General features: G+C 44.9%; 1 long non-coding RNA gene across 4 annotated transcripts; it reads left to right on the forward strand.

Moving 5' to 3' along the window:
- Positions 1–2,684: 2,684 nt before the first annotated feature.
- On the forward strand, positions 2,685–15,588 carry LOC121822069 (uncharacterized). 4 transcript variants are annotated; one of them, XR_013044108.1, is made up of 4 exons: positions 2,685–2,984; positions 9,851–10,518; positions 11,729–12,228; positions 12,369–15,588. It is a non-coding gene; the product is annotated as an uncharacterized LOC121822069 (long non-coding RNA). The 4 variants fall into 4 exon arrangements; XR_013044107.1 differs by having other exon boundaries at positions 11,729–11,885; positions 12,008–15,588; XR_013044105.1 differs by having other exon boundaries at positions 11,729–15,588.
- The last annotated feature ends 1,240 nt before the right edge of the window (positions 15,589–16,828 follow it).

The following is a 16,828-nucleotide window of genomic DNA, read 5'->3' on the forward strand; positions in this document are numbered from 1 at the left end:
GACTCCCAGTGCTACAAAGGATAAGAAACACACACACACACACACAATAACAACAACAAAAACACTGGTATTGAAGCTAGTCTGAAGGGGCATGCTTATAGTCCCAGCTACCTGGGAGGTTGAAGCAGAAAGATTGCTTGTGCCCAGAAGTTCAAGACCAGACTTGAGCACATAGGGCAGCCCTGTCTCAAATAGGGTTTGGTTTTTGTTGTTGTTTTTAAAGGAACCTAGACTCAACACCTCATACGATTTTAAAGCTCTAACAAGGCACTGCTGACCAGTAAGTGGCCTAGAGCGCCTGCTTGCTCCTCATTTCTCTTCTTTCTCTGTGCGGTCTCCTCCTGCCCATCTGGTTGCCTTCCGCGAATTCATCACCCCTTGAGGACGGTCCCTCTTGAAGAAACTCCTCACAGTACTGTTTCTGTGAGACCCTCCAGGCTGGGCTGTCAACTTAAAGGGGCCTGTTTTAAATCCAGACAGTCATCACGAAAGGAAATCAGTGAGTCCACGCAGACGTTTTTGGCACTAACTCGTCGGCAAGGTGGTTCTCTACCAATACCAGTGACAGGACCATCAACTCCATTTATGGATTTTCCCCATCAGCTTTTCCAAGACTCAACAAAAACCCTTCACTTCGAACAGTGTGATGCAGCTGAAAAAGAATCCTGTTAAATGTCAGTATTTCACATTTCCTTCCTACAGGCGTTAGACTAGAAAGAAAATCTCTTTGTAAGGAACATATATTAAAGGTAGACCTAGGGGCTGAGGCAAGGGAGAAACATAAAAGGATGACTGAACTGGAGTTGACAAAACTTACTTTGAACACTACTAGTCAGCTCAGGCTACCATTAGAAAAAAAAAAATCTACAACCGGGGGCTTGAGAAACAGGTATTTATATTTTTCACATTTCCGGAAGCTAGAAGTCTATGCTCCCAGTGTCATTATGTCCTCACAATGTCAGGTGCTGACAGTGTCAGCTGCCTTGAGGTTATCCCAAGACTCCCTTTTCTTGGCTTATACGAGGCTGTCTTCTCATTATGTCCGTCACATAGTCTCTTGGGCTGACAGTTTGGTCCCCAGCTGGTGAGCTTGTGGAGATGTGATTGGATTGGGAAGGTGTTATCTTCCTCAATGGGTTTGCCTACTGTGAGTTCATAGGCAAGTGGACTCTGAGGAGGTGGGGCCTGGTGGTTGAACGAATGCCTTTGAAGGGGACATGGGTGCCTAGCGACTCCCAGCATCTCTTTAGTATGGAACAAGTAGCCTTGTTCCACCAGGCCCTCCCACCATTATTGCGTGCCTCTCCACAGACACAGAAACAAGACAGAGCCAGCCAAGCCTGGATCCAAACGTCTCTAGCTGTGAGTTTCAGTGAGAATCAGGGTATGGAGCTCCTGGGAAGCTGAGGCCAAGAAAGTTGTGGCTACCGTAGATAGTGCTGTCATTAAAGAGAAATCTAATATTCATATTGTGACATCAGGAAAGATACCTTCACGCCACCTTAGGAACTGGGCAGACCTCACCCTTCCCAGACTCAAAAATGTAAAGGGCTGGTAAGCTACTATTCCTTAGAACTCAGCCATGCAGACACCCAGAGACCTTTGTAGCCGTGAAAGGGGTTCTGGGTCAAGAAGATGAAAACTTTGGTGTCCATGGGGTGTTGACCTTTCAAACATACAGAATGCAAGGCTTCTAGGGTCCTGGAGGTATTCAGTCAGATCTCAAAGGCGAGCCTGGGAAGGCAGTACTTGGTAAGTGGGGAACCCCACGGGGAGGCCCTGGGAGGATGCATAAAGCTGTGAGGGCGACACTTGAGCTCTACCAGCCCAGAACACTGAAGGAAGCCGCAGGCAATGAGCAGGTAGCCCAGGAGAGTCCATGTAGACTGGAACCAGCAAAGCCGTAAGAGTGGAAATGCTCAGGCCCTTTGGACTCCCATCATGCCACGTGCCTCACATGGAGCTGAGGGACCTAAGGCCGGAGCCGCTGGGGTGGGTTTTGCTTTGGATCCAGTCCTTCTCTCTATGCTCCTCCCATCCGGCCCTTTGGGGATGGGAATGTAGACCCTGTGCCGTCGTCGTGTGTTCAGCGGATGCAAGGTTTGCTGCTGTTTTTTCATTCCTTGAGAAATTCATACATGAACACAATGCATTAGATCATAATGTAAAAATACCACATAGGGGTCTTTTCTATCAAATAATATAAGAACAGGAATGAAAATCTTTTTTTATCTTCCCCAGCTTAGAAGACCGTTATGTAAATGTTCTAATCCTCTCCACCTAGTAAAATCCTTGTTTACACAAGGGCCCCTTGCTCTCTTCCAGGAAGTTGATGGCATAGAGCAGCGACCCTCTTTTCCTTGGAGCAGCGACCCTTTCCCCTCCCCCAACTTCCGTGTGCCGATTCTTTTCAGACTAGCCAACTGGACTGAGACCACGGAGTCTGACCCCAGCCAATGAGGTAAGACATCGTCACCACCTGGCTTAGAACAGAACGCATGCACTCTTCCTGTCTCCGTGTGCTCACCCTTCCAAGCACACCCTCTTGATCAAGAGAAAAGTTTGCCTTGTCCAGACACCTCAGTCAGACTGGTGATCCCTTCCTTCGTGGCCCAAACTTACTTCTGGCAACACCCACCATCCAGCTATTCTGGTGCCCTCTCATATGGCCTCCCTCAGACTCATGTCCTCTTCTGTTTCTCCTTTACAGAGGCTCACAGCTAAGAGTTTGCTTTAAGATTCAGAAAGAACTCGAGTTTAAACCCCATCCAATGACTGAGGGAACCGGATGCAGAGATCCAGGGCCAGACCCCCAGTGGAGTTCCGGGAGTCCAATTGGCGAGAAAGAGGAGGGTTTATATGAGCGAGAATTGTTGAGACCAAGGTTGGATAAAGCACAGGGACAAATAGCCAAACGAATGGAAACACATGAACCATGAACCAATGGCTGAGGGGCCCCCAATTGAATCAGGCCCTCTGAATAGGTGAGACAGTTGATTGGCTTGATCTGTTTGGGAGGCATCCAGGCAGTGGGACCGGGTCCTGTGTTCAGTGCATGAGTTGGCTGTTTGAAACCTGGGGCTTATGCAGGGACGCTTGGCTCAGTTTGGGAGGAGGGGACTGGACCTGCCTGGACTGAGTCTACCAGGTTGATCTCAGTCCTCAGGGGAGGCTTTGCCCTGGAGAAGGTGGGAATGGGGGGTAGGTTGGGGGGAAGGGGAAGGAGGCGGGAGGGGGGGAGAACAAGGGAATCCGTGGCTGATATGTAGAACTAAATTATATTGTAAAATAAAATAAAATTAAATTTAAAAAAAGAAATGCTAGAACTGTTGATATATATATACATACACATATTCATATACATGTATAGGTGTATATGCATATATACATTATACATATATGCATGTATGCAAGTGTGCATATATACATTCATGTGTGCATAAATATATATGTATATATACATACATGCATGCATACATATACACTCTGTCGCATGGTAAGAAAATTGAGCTGCAGGTGGGCAGGGCCACCTTTTTTGCTCATCTAAGTGCCATCCCTCTTTGAACTAGAGAAAACCTTGTAGCCTGTCTTAGCCACCCTGCTTAATCCTGCAGGAAGGAGGCTGAAGGTCCAGAAACGAAGGTCACTGGACTATAAACAAAGTCACTGGACTATAGCAAAGTCAGGACCTACATTTGGACTCACAGTTCCCTCTCTTATATTCTTTGTACCACCTCCTGTTGCTTCCTGCTCTCAAATGCTCTGGGCTGGGCTGCTCTGTACTAGAGGTTTTTGCTGGTAAAAAGCACCTGCATACTACCCTCATTGCTCTTTATAATCACTGTATCTACCTTAAATAATAATTTATAACATATATACTACCCCCGTTATATTTTATAAGAATATACAGCCTAATAAGATATGTATGTACACAATAAAATTACATAAGCAGATTATATTACATATATACACATACCTCCTATACATAGTGTCATTACTGTGCAAGGCTCCATCAGCATCAGCCACACAGCACTGTGTTCTATTTGGCTCTCTACTGACCCACACTACCCACTCCCTCCAAAGTGCCTGCCCCTTGCGGCGCTAAGAAGACTAGGTTAGGTACCATTGCCAAGGATTTTCCTTGTCATAGTAGCTTGGCTCTGTTTTCCTGCTTAGTTTCCTTGTTTCTTAAGATTCCACAGATGATCTGGCTACTAAGTGATTGCTTGGACTTAAACTCCCTGGTATATCTATATTTCCCTGGGCTCATGACTCACACTTTGGCCTAAGGCTCCCTCTTCCATTTACAGTGTTTTGGGGCCCTGATGTGGTATCAGAATCTGCTGTGGGATAATGCTCTTGTACACTGATACAATCAATAAAGTGCTAATTGGCCAGTAGCCAAGCAGGAAGTATAGGCTGGGCAACCGGACTAGGAGAATTCTGAAAGGAAGAAAGAGGGAGGAGTCGCCAGCCAGACACAGGGGAAGCAAAATGTGAAGGCAGAACTGAGAAAAGGTAGCAGGCCATATGGCTAAACATAGATAAGAATTACGGGTTAATTTAAGTGTAAGACCTAGTCAGTAATAAGCCTGAGCTAATGGCTGAGCAGTTATAAATAATATAAACCTTGGTGTGTTTACTTGGGACTAAGCAGCTTCAGGATGCAAATGGGAGAGCTTTGTCCCGACCAGGAAAAATTCTGGCTACAAGAATCTGATTAGAGGCAATTTTTATTAAGTCACAATGGCACACAGGAGAAAGTCGGGGGATTCTGGCTGAAGACTCTTCTCCATGTACTTTAGTCCAAGTAATAATCTAGGGTGAGGAGAAGAGATGCATCATCGCAGCTTTAGTTTTCTATGCTTGCTAATATTACTTCCATTACTTCTTCTTTTTTCATTCCTAATGCTCTCTCAGTTCCTCCCAACCCAATAGACATAATCCATTGATTATCTTCTGGGTCCTTTATCCTTCTGTTTCAAACAATAAGTCAGTAAGAAAGAGGGAGCAGAGGACAGTGATACATAATCACCAAGTCACTGTGACACATAACCAGATATAAGTGCCACACTGAGTCTATAGCTGACCCACTTAAAAAAATTCAGCTAGCATGCATTTCACAGACATGTCATTTGCTTTTAGTAATGCCGGAAACAGATTTGGCCTTAGTGTGTGTTCTATTATACTGAAACCCACTTCCAGACAACATGAACATGGTGTGTTCCAGACAACAGGAACATGGGTGTGAATTGAAAGCAGGCCTCTTCAGCGAGCCTGGATAGTAGTTTATTCTTATAAAGTCAGGCATACATTTGTTTTGAACATTGTCTAGGAGCCAAGTCATTAGCCTTTAAGAAAATATATTTTCTAAGAAGTAGAAATTCAAGAGACTCATCATCCTCACTAACACCTTTATACTTTCCTACTGAGTAGGAGACACAATGATGCCCAGGCGATGCCCAGTGTTAACAACTACAGCACAGAACAGGCGCCGTTTGCTGTGATGCTCTCAGTCTGGGAAACTTCGTGGTCGGGCACTGCCCCTCTCTAAAGGTTGTGGCATCTACATTACTGGCTTGATGTTAAGTATGTGAACTTGACTGTCTGGGCTGAAAAGCCCAAGTTGTAACGCAGAGAAAACAAAAAGCAGAAATGCAGAGTACACCTGATTCACCTGCTGAACTATATTCCTTTAGAACACTTTTCTCTCATTTGTGTGTGTGTGTGTGTGTGTGTGAATGGATGTGCCTGTGTGTTGTGTGCAGCTGTGCCCCCCATTTGTGGTACTTGCCTGTGTGCAGACACGTGGAGGCCAGAGGAGTGTGTTAAGTGTTCTCCTCTATCACTCTCTGCCTACTCCTTTGAGGCAGGGTCTCTCCCGGAATCTGGGGCTGACACTGAGTTACAGTGGAAGCCAGGAAGGCCTCCCCCCACCCCACCCCCATGAGTCCTTTCTCCATACACACCTCAGAGCTGGTGGTACAGGTCATGGCAGGGACATTGGCTTACTATATGGATGCTGGGATCCAAACTCTAGTCTTCACGATTGCTCTACAATCACTTTTAACTGCTCAGCCATATCCAGCCTCACTTTAGAGAATTTTAAAACGTGCGATGACTTTAGTTATTTTTCCTGTAAATTACCAAGTAGCCAGAGAAGCCATGCCATGTGATGAGGAATATGATTTACAGACAGGCCATCACGGGCAAGTTCTGTTGCTCATTTACTAGCCCGTCTTGTCTGTGTCTCTTTTCTCATCTGTGAATTGGAGATAATACTAATTAATGCCTTCTTAATTTTGTTGGCATAAAGATTACCTGAGGTACTATATTGATGATGATGATGATGCTTGTAGAGCTCTCCGGTACGATCTCTGTATCCGACTAGTTGTTTCCAGCAATCTAGTGGCCCACATTTGAGCTTTAATGAAGACTCTTACTATATTATTATAGTCCTATAGTATTAACAAGAAAAAGTGTGGCATTACCTATGCAAAGATAACGAATTATCTTCCTATAGAATAAAGTTAATCTGTAGATTAAAGTAATGCATAGTGTTCTAATATTTCAACATCGGACTTTCTCAACACAAAACATTTAAAGCCAGTTGCAAAACTTATGTGAGAGAGCATTTTGGGGAACAAAATTCTTGTAAGGTCAGGAGAACAAGGCATTTAAACACAGGGTTTTTCAGTAGCTAATAACAGTGACCAGAGGTTTCTTTGCATGGGAACTATACCTCCACAGGTGTGGGGGTGCAATAGGGCCTCTCGGGTGTAAATTTCATGAAACTAACTGCTGCACAGGAACCTCCAAGGAATGACTGTTTGGAGCTCATACACCAACCTTGGAGAAATAAATCCGTTAAAGATTCTGACATATATAAAATCAGAAAACCCACCCTTCACATGTTGCACATGTTTATTATTTAAAATCTATCCTGGAGGGGAATCAAATCAGAGATGACTTTTTTGTTGTTGTTATTTTTAAAGAAGATCTTAAAATTCATTACTAACCAGGGACCTTTAAAAACTGTCTTAAGGCTGGGCGTTGTGGTGTATGCACTTGCCTCTAATTCCAGCACAGACTGGTGGATCTCTGTGAGTTCAAGGTCAGCCTGGTCTATATACTAAATTCCAGCCAGAGCTACAAAGAGACACCCTGTCTCAAAAAAAAAAAAAATTAAATTAAAAAATTTTAAAAATAATAAGTGAAGAAATAACAAAAGAAATAAAAACTATCTTGGGGATGAAGGTTAAACTGTTTTCCCTCTGGTCCTCTGTCTTGTCCGCCCCTCCTTCCCTGTAGCACAAATCTTAGAAGGTCTTATTAATAAAAAAAAAACAAAACTCAGGGCCAGGTATTGGGGTGAACACTGATATGATCAGAGAAACAGAACAAGCCACAGCCACCTCACCTTGCCAATTCCTCAGCTGATCCTGTTTCCTCAGACTGGAAGCCTCTGTGTCCTCATCTGGAATGAATCTCAGCTGAACTGTTGCTCAAAAGCCTAAAAGCTTAACCAGGCTAGTTCCTGGTTTTCACGCCTTAAATACCTTTCTGCTTTCTGCCATCACTTCCTGGGATTAAAGGCTCACTTCATGGGATTAAAGGCTTGAGTCACCATGCCTGGCTGTTTCCAGTGTGGCTTTGAACTCACAGAGATCCAGGTGGATTTCTGCCTCTGGAATGCTAGGATTAAAGGTGTGTGTTACCACTGCCTAACCTCTATGTTTGATATTGTGGCTGTTTTGTTCTCTGACATCCCAGATAACTTTATTAGAGTGCACAATATTTTGGGGAACACAATACCACCACACTTTCCTCCCTCTTTCCCACATTCTCCCCCTTCTCCCCCTCCTCCTCCTCTTTCTAATTTACGTTTGCTTCACCAAGTACATGGATTGTGAACCACTCAAACAATCAAATAATAAGATGATTGAAAACACTTGGTTCTTCAACATGGAGATGAGTGTAATGAGATTTTCACAATAGATTTGATACCCAATGTACTGATGGCACAAGGACTACATCATAGAGATCTTTATAAACAGAACGTTCACTAGATAAACATGGTGATCAACTTAGACTTACTTTTTAGGTGAAAAGATGATAACTGCTCCCTCCAAAATAGTAAATCACTTTATTAACTGCTTAAATTAGAGATCTGGGCTGTCACTTTAAGAAATAAAATAAGTTGTATTTTATATCAAATAAATTATGACATAAATAAATAAAACAACCGGAAAGAGGGAGGGAAGTGTGGTGGTATTGTGTTCCCCAAAATATTGTTCACTCTAATAAACTTATCTGGGGGTCAGAGAACAGAACAGCCACAATATCAAACATAGAGATTAGGCAGTGGTAACACACACCTTTAAATAAAATTACCACAAATTTTATTTTTAATTGATAAGTATGCCATCCCCTGTGCCTGCCCATCTTCAGAAGTTGAACAAGAATTTTAATTTTTCTTCTGGAACAAGCTAATGATTGGACTTTGAATCTTTTAATATTTGTATGCTGAAATCTTTTGATAAAACAAGTGTCCCTGTTCTTTCTTTTTTTTAAAAAAAGATTTTATTTTACTTTAAATTACGTGTGTGTTCATTTGTGGGTATGTGCATGGGACTGTAGGTACCTGAAGAGGCCAGAAGAGGGCATGAGATCACCAGGACCTGAAGTTACAGGGATTTGTCAGTTGACTGATAGGGATGCTGGGAATTGAATGTGGGTCCTCTGGAAGAGCCATATGAGTTCTTAACCACTGAGCCATCTCTCCACCCCAGCTCATCTGTATTTTAAATAGTATATAGTAGTAATTACAAATTGATTTGTACTTTTCAAACTAAAACAGTTTCCTAAATGCAGAGTACCATTATTGAGCAGCAAATAAGAGAGCTTCACATCTGCCTCTTCCCCCCCCCCACCCCCCCCCTCTTAAAGATTCTAAAATGTGCCACTGGGAGGATGTAGATCAGCAAACCTGGAGGACCTCAGATTATGGTATCGAGCAGGCGACACAGAACTTGTACCAAAGAGCTGAGGAAATTCACAAGTCAAAGCTGGCAAGGGACCAGAGAGCAGAAAGATAAATATAGAACAGGTGGGCAGCTTAGATAACATATAAGTATGAGATGGGATCCTCTTTTCTCTTTCCTACACAAATACCAAGTGAAATGGGATGGTCAGTGTGGGTTCTTCTTCAGTGGGGATGAGGTGAGTCGACATCCTAGGACAAAACATATAAGGCACAGAGGAATTACTGCACAGACCCACACTACACAAGCCAAGTACTGGCGTCACAGCGGAAGGATCTGCTGATCAAACAGGCCACACACTGTTCAGGTGTTACACTACCTGCCACAAGTGGCAGAGGTGGGATTAGACATCGGGTCTCTGGCTTCCAGGCCCCAGTGCTTTCTATCAGTTATTATCTCTGGACTAAGAGGCATTGTCTCCTAGAATGGACACTGAAATCTGATTTGTTCCCAGTTTCCCAATTTTAAGGGTGCTTGGCAGGTAAGAAATGTCCCTGGCTGTGTCTGCAAGAGACTGTGAGCTCCCTGAGGGTGGGCTGCCTGCTTCCTGCTTTCCAATGCAATCCCAGCACTCCGTCCGGGAATGCCGAGAAAACATTAGACATAAGTTTTTAGGTCACCAGTATCTAGGCCACAAGTTCTTTCAATTCTTAGTTGTTTTTGTGTAGTTCATTTTCAAAGTGATGGCTTGCTAATGAACTAGTCTAGCACAGTGACCTTTTGAATTTTTAATACGGTTACAACCATGTTTAGGCTTCAGATATTGTCTTCTGTTATCTACCTCTTCTTTTTTTTTTCCCCTACAGTTTGAATCTGTGGCTGATATAAAAACACTGGGCATCCTGACTAGGGAGGATTTAGCAAGACATTTTTGAAGTCCTTGGGACCCAGGTCTTGCACCAGTTCTCCGTGTGGACGACACTTCTAGATCAAGACCTGTGAGTGTTTTGCTGGAGGCCTTGTGGATTCTAACACGGAGTTCTTTCATCTGATTGTGTGATTCATCTTCAAGAAAAGATTTCAGGTTTGCAGCCTGGGATGGAGAGCCCTCCATGGCATCTCAGCATGGACATGCAGAACGTAAATGCCATCCATTTCCAGCATCTTCGTGCCACACAGCAGGGGCAGGGTAGCACGCCGACAAATACAGGATCCTAGGAGCGAGACGGGAGACAAAAGCGTTCAGAACTTAAACCTAAAAGCGGGTTCTGTTTACCCTTGCAGAGCTAATGAGATGCATCCCGCCGCACTGATTCTCCCACGTCTGCAACACTCTACGCCACTTGTAATAGAACTTAACCAAAGGTGTGATTTCACCATTATTTGTGTGACGCCGCCGCCGGGATGAACATCCGCCGCTCCCTCTCTCCCTGAGATCATCCGCTGCCTGAACCTCATTATCAGCTGGCTGCTTTGAATATTATTTTAGCCCCCTAGCCTGGCACAGGACAGATTAGGAAATACACACTAAGAGGTAAATGAAATTAACAAGTCTACAACTGTCTAGCAGGCAGCCTCTCCCCCCCACCCCCGCCCCAAGAAAGAGCACCGAAGCAATGATTCTTAACTTTGCTTTTAACATAATCCCAAATCAACAGAGTCAGGGTCATTTGGGGGCACTCTTCAAGATAATAATGCTGGGCTCTGAGTCAGAATCGCAAGGGACTGTGGCCCAGCAATTTACCCCCCTTAATACGCACTCCAGGGGCCTTTTAAGCACACTAAAATTTGGAAACCCGCTGTACCCAGATCTTTTTGTTTGAAGTACAATACATTTCAAAAGCAAGCTTTCCATCCTAACCCTGCAATTCAGAGCGCCGTGTGCTATTCAAGGCTTACTTACGTATCTGAGGTAAATGACGGCAGCTAGAGGGAAGTCGCTCTACCCCCCGATTGCACGGTGGACTTCCTTTCATGGCGCGTTGCTCCCCCATCCATCTGTTTTACTTTAAGATTGCCGAGTTCTAACAAAAAGCTATGCTTCGGATTCTGCACTCGCGTCTCGGGGGACGGGCACACAATTCTTCCCATCATTCATGCAGCACCTGGGACGGATTGTTCGGGTTGTTTTGATGTGGGAAAGCACACCTCTAATTAATCACCGCGTTCGCAGCTGCAGCGCTTTCCCCCGGAGCTGCTGCAAGCGAAGACTGAGGGGTCCTTCTCACCTGTTTCCCAGGCACATAGGATTCATACAAACAGCCTGCTAATTTTGTCTCTGAGCCTCTTTTTCTAATTCAGGGCATTTGTTTATTTTTGTCAGCTTGGGAACCAGACACTTTACAATCAGGTAGCTTTAATGGGCAAAATGTTGACTCATTTCGCTAGACATCTGGAGGGGTCGCGGGGGGGGGGGGGGCGGGGGGGAGGGAGTGTTTCATTTATTGAATTTGAATTAATGAAAGGTGGAGGTGCTTCAAAAAATAGACAAAATAACCAAACTGCTTATAATCGGTGCTTCTGAAGATGCTGGTTAAGGGCCAGACCAAGTCAAGTCACGCCTTGTTCCCACTCAGTAGCAGTGAATTTCCAGTTTCAGAGAAAGTGAGCCCAGCGCGATCCTTCCTTTCTCGTTACCTCCTTTGCTATATTTCAAAGGCGTCTCTGATTCTTTGAAAAGGTTGTTTCCATCCATCAGGCTCTCCCATATTTAATGACTAAAACAATTTTTGTTTTCTTCTCAGATATTAAATGAAGCGATCGATTTCTGTTGCACGGAAGAACTCTTTACATGCTAATGCATTCCTTATCTTAGAGTAGCATGTTGTGCTTCAGATTTCAGACGCCGTCGTGAAAGATGAGCTTTGGAGTCAGATCCATCGGCACGCCTGCTTCGCCTGTGTGAGTCTTAAATGTTGTTATCCATCTTTGCGTTAAAATATACAGCGTAACCTTTGGTAAAATTTATAGTTCTGAACTATGTCTTGCCATTATCTGTCAAGCTTACTTACATTTTCTAAAAGTCTCCCTTTGAGGTAACTATACTGAAGATTCTAGCAAGAGCTTTCCTTGGGAGAAGCACAGCCTTGGGAGAAGTTTGTGCTTTTCTAGCCCCGCGAGTATTGGAATGAGAAATCTCCTTTGTCTGGAAGTCTTGTATACGAGACGGATGCCAACTATCACCAACACATTTCTGAAAACACGAGGCGGAATTATTTTGAATACATTGATGGCTCCCAATCAGGTATCAAACTTAGCTAAAGGGATTTGACTGTTCAATATGAAGGTGTTGTTTAGTATGGGCTGTGAGCTTATGCGGAAGCTCCAGGCAAAGAGGAGATGTTCTTACAATGACACATGTGTGTCCTTCCCTTCTGCTACCAGACTCTCACCGTTCTCCTTGAAGGACTTGATTGCTTCACAGGTATGCAAGAGTCAGAGCTGAGCTGACCTCTAAAGACAAGATACTAAAGGCTTCCACCCCATACCTATGGAAGAAATGGACCTGGGGACAAAGAACTCAGCCAGGTCTGGAATAGGTGAGGATCCTACCCCAGGCAAAACCCTTGGACTCTTTCTTCTTTCAAAAACCTGGAACCTGGGGCTGGGAAGACAGCTCAGCTTTTAGGATCACTTACTGCTCCCTCAGAGGACCAGAGTTTGGATCCCAGCACCCACATTGGGTGGCTTATGAATGCATGTAACTCCAGTTCCAAGGGCTCCAATGACTCCTTCTGTCTTCAATGGGTGTTTTCATACACACACACACACACACACACACACACACACACACACACACGAATGAATGAATGAAATATTTTTTTTAAAATGGGAGCTCTTCAGGATAACACTTTTCTTGGCCAGGACTTGACAACAATAACAAAACCCATCTGTTCTGTAATAAGAGAATGGAGACAACCTGGAACTCAGACCCCCTTCCCTCCCTCGAGCAAAGGATGGCTGGCCTGTATCACAGCTACATTTCCATATGGCTAGCTTTTCTCAAAGTCTTCTATAAGTTGGAAGATGGCCACAGGCATGGAGGTAAGGAAACTAGACAGTCATCCTCTACCCACTATTTGGCCAAACTAAATAAATCTATTATTTCCTTCACTAATTTCAGTTTCCTGGTTGCTTTGAAATACAGGGAAACTGAGGCTATGGTTTCTAGGCCTAAGTACCCAACAGCAACATAAGCAGGCCAAAGGAAATCAACTGCTATGGGTAAATTATCAAAGGCCTAGTCATAGTCACTGTCTAAAACCATGGCAACATCTGTAGCTTACTGCTGTTTAGAAAGAATGAAATGATAGCGTCTGATAGTTTCCTGCTGAAAGACTACACTTCCCAGCTTCCCCTGCGGACCAGGAAGTCATTTCCGCCTCTATAAGAGGCTGCATACCATCTTCTGTAAGCTTTTTGGCCATCCACACCCATGGATGATGGAAGTTCCCCCCCACACACACACACAACTTAGCGTCAGTAAACATGGTCCTTCCTAAGGTCAGGCCAAGACTCTCCTTTTTTGTGCCTTTAGTCTCTCTGTAGCTGCTCTTAAATAATCTAACATAATGGTGCCCAAGACCTCAGGATAGGCCATCTGACCCACAAGCGTCTGAAGGCCACCCACGGACAAACCTCCAGGCTCCCATATGCTCTCGGCAGGGCACCCAGTTTCTCCCGGGGCAGTCTTTTCTTTTCACTTCCATTTCTTCCCTTTCTCTCTCAACTTAACTGTCTCACTCTGACACAGCCTGACCTTCTCAGTGGGAGGTCGTGGTGCATTCAACCAGAACACGTATCCAACAGAGCAAAATTCGGGGCACAAGGTAACCGTGGACTTAACGCAGAGGTGCCCTGGTTAGACCTGGAACTTCCTTCTGTCTGTCTTGGGACCCACGCAATCAAAGATTCCAAGAGCTTTCCACTGGCTGAGATTGGCCAAGAATTCCTGGGGTTCTCCACCGGCCTATGGCCTAGCCCTCTGAACACCTTCACTGGCCCTGTGATCTTAAGAGCTGGGATTTGTAGGGGCAGAGAGACCCCCACCTCCCAACACACACACACACACACACACACACACACACACACACACACACACACACACACACACACGCCTGTTTCGTCACCAGGTGGCTGGTGGCTGGTGCCTGGATTTCACCCCTGCCTTTGCCCATGTCCTTTATCCGCTCCAAATTTCTGTAGAAAACCAACAACTCTCCGACTCTCCTGTGCCTTTCAGTGTAAATCTGTCCTCACTATACCCCGGACAAACGGCCACTGCTGGCAACGTACGATTTCTAATTCCTAAACTGATTTAGGTAACTCTGTAAGATGGAATGGTAGTGTGGTCTGAGGCCCCTCCCCCATATAGCTGGCCATTCACTTTAATCCCTTTCGTGGCTCTGGTTTGCAACAGCTCCCAGAGCAGGATACCTGCCAATGTCTCCCCCAGGCCTCCAAACTTGTATCTATTCCTGTCTGGGATAGCATAGAACTCGTTGCCTTATGCTTTGGGGCTACCTACGTTTCTGCCTCTCCAAGACTGGAAAATCCTGCATGTATCTTTACAGCTGAGAGGTAAAAGCATTTCAGATAGGCTGCCTCATTTGCACACACACACAAACTGGTTGTGGAAATGCAGATCACTAGGGCCAGTCTTACAGAGATTCAAACGTCTCTAGGGGTATGGATCATATTGTAAAATTCCTTCACGCTGTGCTACTCTATTGAGAGGTTCGCTCTGGAGTTGGAATTTGGCCCATCTGTCTGAGCTTGTTTGATAAGTTGCCAGCTTGAGTCCCCAGGCTCAAGCAGTCCCCGTGGCTGGAGCACCATCCCACCAGAATAAGCTTCGTATGAGCCTCATTACAGGAGGAGGATACAGGGGGACTTCCAGGACACGCCAATATGAAGTAGATTTGCAGTTCAGTAGGAGGGAAGGTGTTAAGGTGTTAAGCACAGAGTTAAAAAAAAGAGATGGGTGCTCAGGGGAGGATAGGACACACCCAAGTGTAGGCGTGGCCTTCTAGAAAGAGATTGCCCTAAAGCATCCTTACAACGTATGACTTTGTTGTCTTCTGACGTCACACCTCAAAAGGTTGCTAAGGAGCTTCAGTGGTCTCATAAGTTGGTCTCTGAGGTGCACTAGATATCCTCAGAGCTGATAAGGTAAACCTGTGTCACCTGAAGATGCCTAACACAGGGAACTAAGACATGCTTTCCTTGTGGACAAAGTTTATAGTCTTGTTTGGGAGATTCCCCAAAACTGAAGGTCTACATTTGGGAAAGGAACTGAAGGCCATCTACACTTCAACCTTAAACGTGGTTCATTACTAGTTTAACGTTCTTATTTGAAACATCTCGATATAAAAGGAATATTGTTGGGATATAGTCAGTCTATAAACCAATGTAATTGTGATGCACTTCTCGCCTCTCAGCTAGCGAGCAACTTTAGCCAGACCCCAGAGTAAGGGATTTCCTTCCTTTCCTGTGTCCCCATAATTTTCCCTGTCTTTCAAGCCAGCCTCCATATTATAATCACCTAAAGGAGTTTTGGTGTGTGTGTGTGTGTGTGTGTGTGTGTGTGTGTGTGTGTGTGTGTGTGTAAGTCTTGATTTTAGGGGTAAGGAGATAGCTCGGTGGGTAAGAGCACTTCCTATGAATGCATGAGGACCTGAGTTTGGACTCTAACACCTAAGTTAAAAAAAAAAAAAAAAAAAAAAAGGCTGGTATGGTGGCACCCACCTGCAGCCTCAGATCTGGGAAGCAGAGACAAGGGGATCCTAGTAGCTTGCCAGCCTGCAGTAAAGCAAAATCGGAGAAGTTCAGGTTCAGCGAGAGACCCCGTTGTTATCATTCTGACCTGCCCCTTGGGAACCCACCCCTTGGGACCTCCCTCATTCCTGACGTAAAAGCCTGATTTAAGGAACCCCCCTTCTTCTCTCTCTTCTGCTCTTTTTCTCTCCATTCCCACAAGGTGTGCACCCTTGGCCCCCCTCCCTCTCTCCCTCTCTCTTCTTTCTGTCTTTCCCTATCTTTCTCTTCATCTCTCTATTATAATAAACTTATTTTTGCACAAATGCAACGCCTGGTCTGTGAATGACGTGCCTCCACCTGCTGCCACATCTGCCCAGCATGTGTCCCCTCATATGTGGGACACCCTGGTCCAGCCAGTGACGGGGTGTGGGGTGGGGGGTGCAATATCATAACACTTGTCTCAAATATTCAGGCTACAGAGTGATCAAAGAAGACAGCAATCTCGAAGTCTTCACCATCAATATGATGGAATCCAGGCCTCTGGATTTTATTGCAGTCAGAGCTCTTAGGAGAGATTCCAACCAGGCACCAAGAACATCTACTTCATAGCATATATGTATCTTTTTGTTGTAGTTTTGCTTTGTTTTGTTTTTTCAAGACAGGGTTTCTTTCTCTGTATAGCCCTAACTGTCCTAGAACTCACTCTGTAAACCAAGCTGGCCTGGAACTGAGAGGTCCATCTGCCTCTACCTCCCAAGTGCTGGGATTAAAGGTGTATTTATTAAGTGGCGCTGTTTACCGTGCAAGAAAAGCCACGAGGTACAACAAAACCCACTATAAGAGTTTATAAGGGAAGCGGACAGAAGGGATGTGCACAGGAAGAAGAGAGGAGGGATACGTGGAACCCGCTTTATAGGTCTCCCCAATCCCCGCACATGCGCATATGGGCTTACATAGCTACACCGCGCATGCACATAGATTAACGTGATCACGCTGCGTGCAAATTACTTAGGATGTAAGGTCCTGGGATGACTAAGGATCTCACCAGCGCACTCGAGGTCATGTAGCTGGGGGAGTGGCTAGGA

The sequence above is a fragment of the Peromyscus maniculatus genome, chromosome 13 (assembly GCF_049852395.1).
Source record: "Peromyscus maniculatus bairdii isolate BWxNUB_F1_BW_parent chromosome 13, HU_Pman_BW_mat_3.1, whole genome shotgun sequence".
Lineage (NCBI taxonomy): Eukaryota > Metazoa > Chordata > Mammalia > Rodentia > Cricetidae > Peromyscus > Peromyscus maniculatus.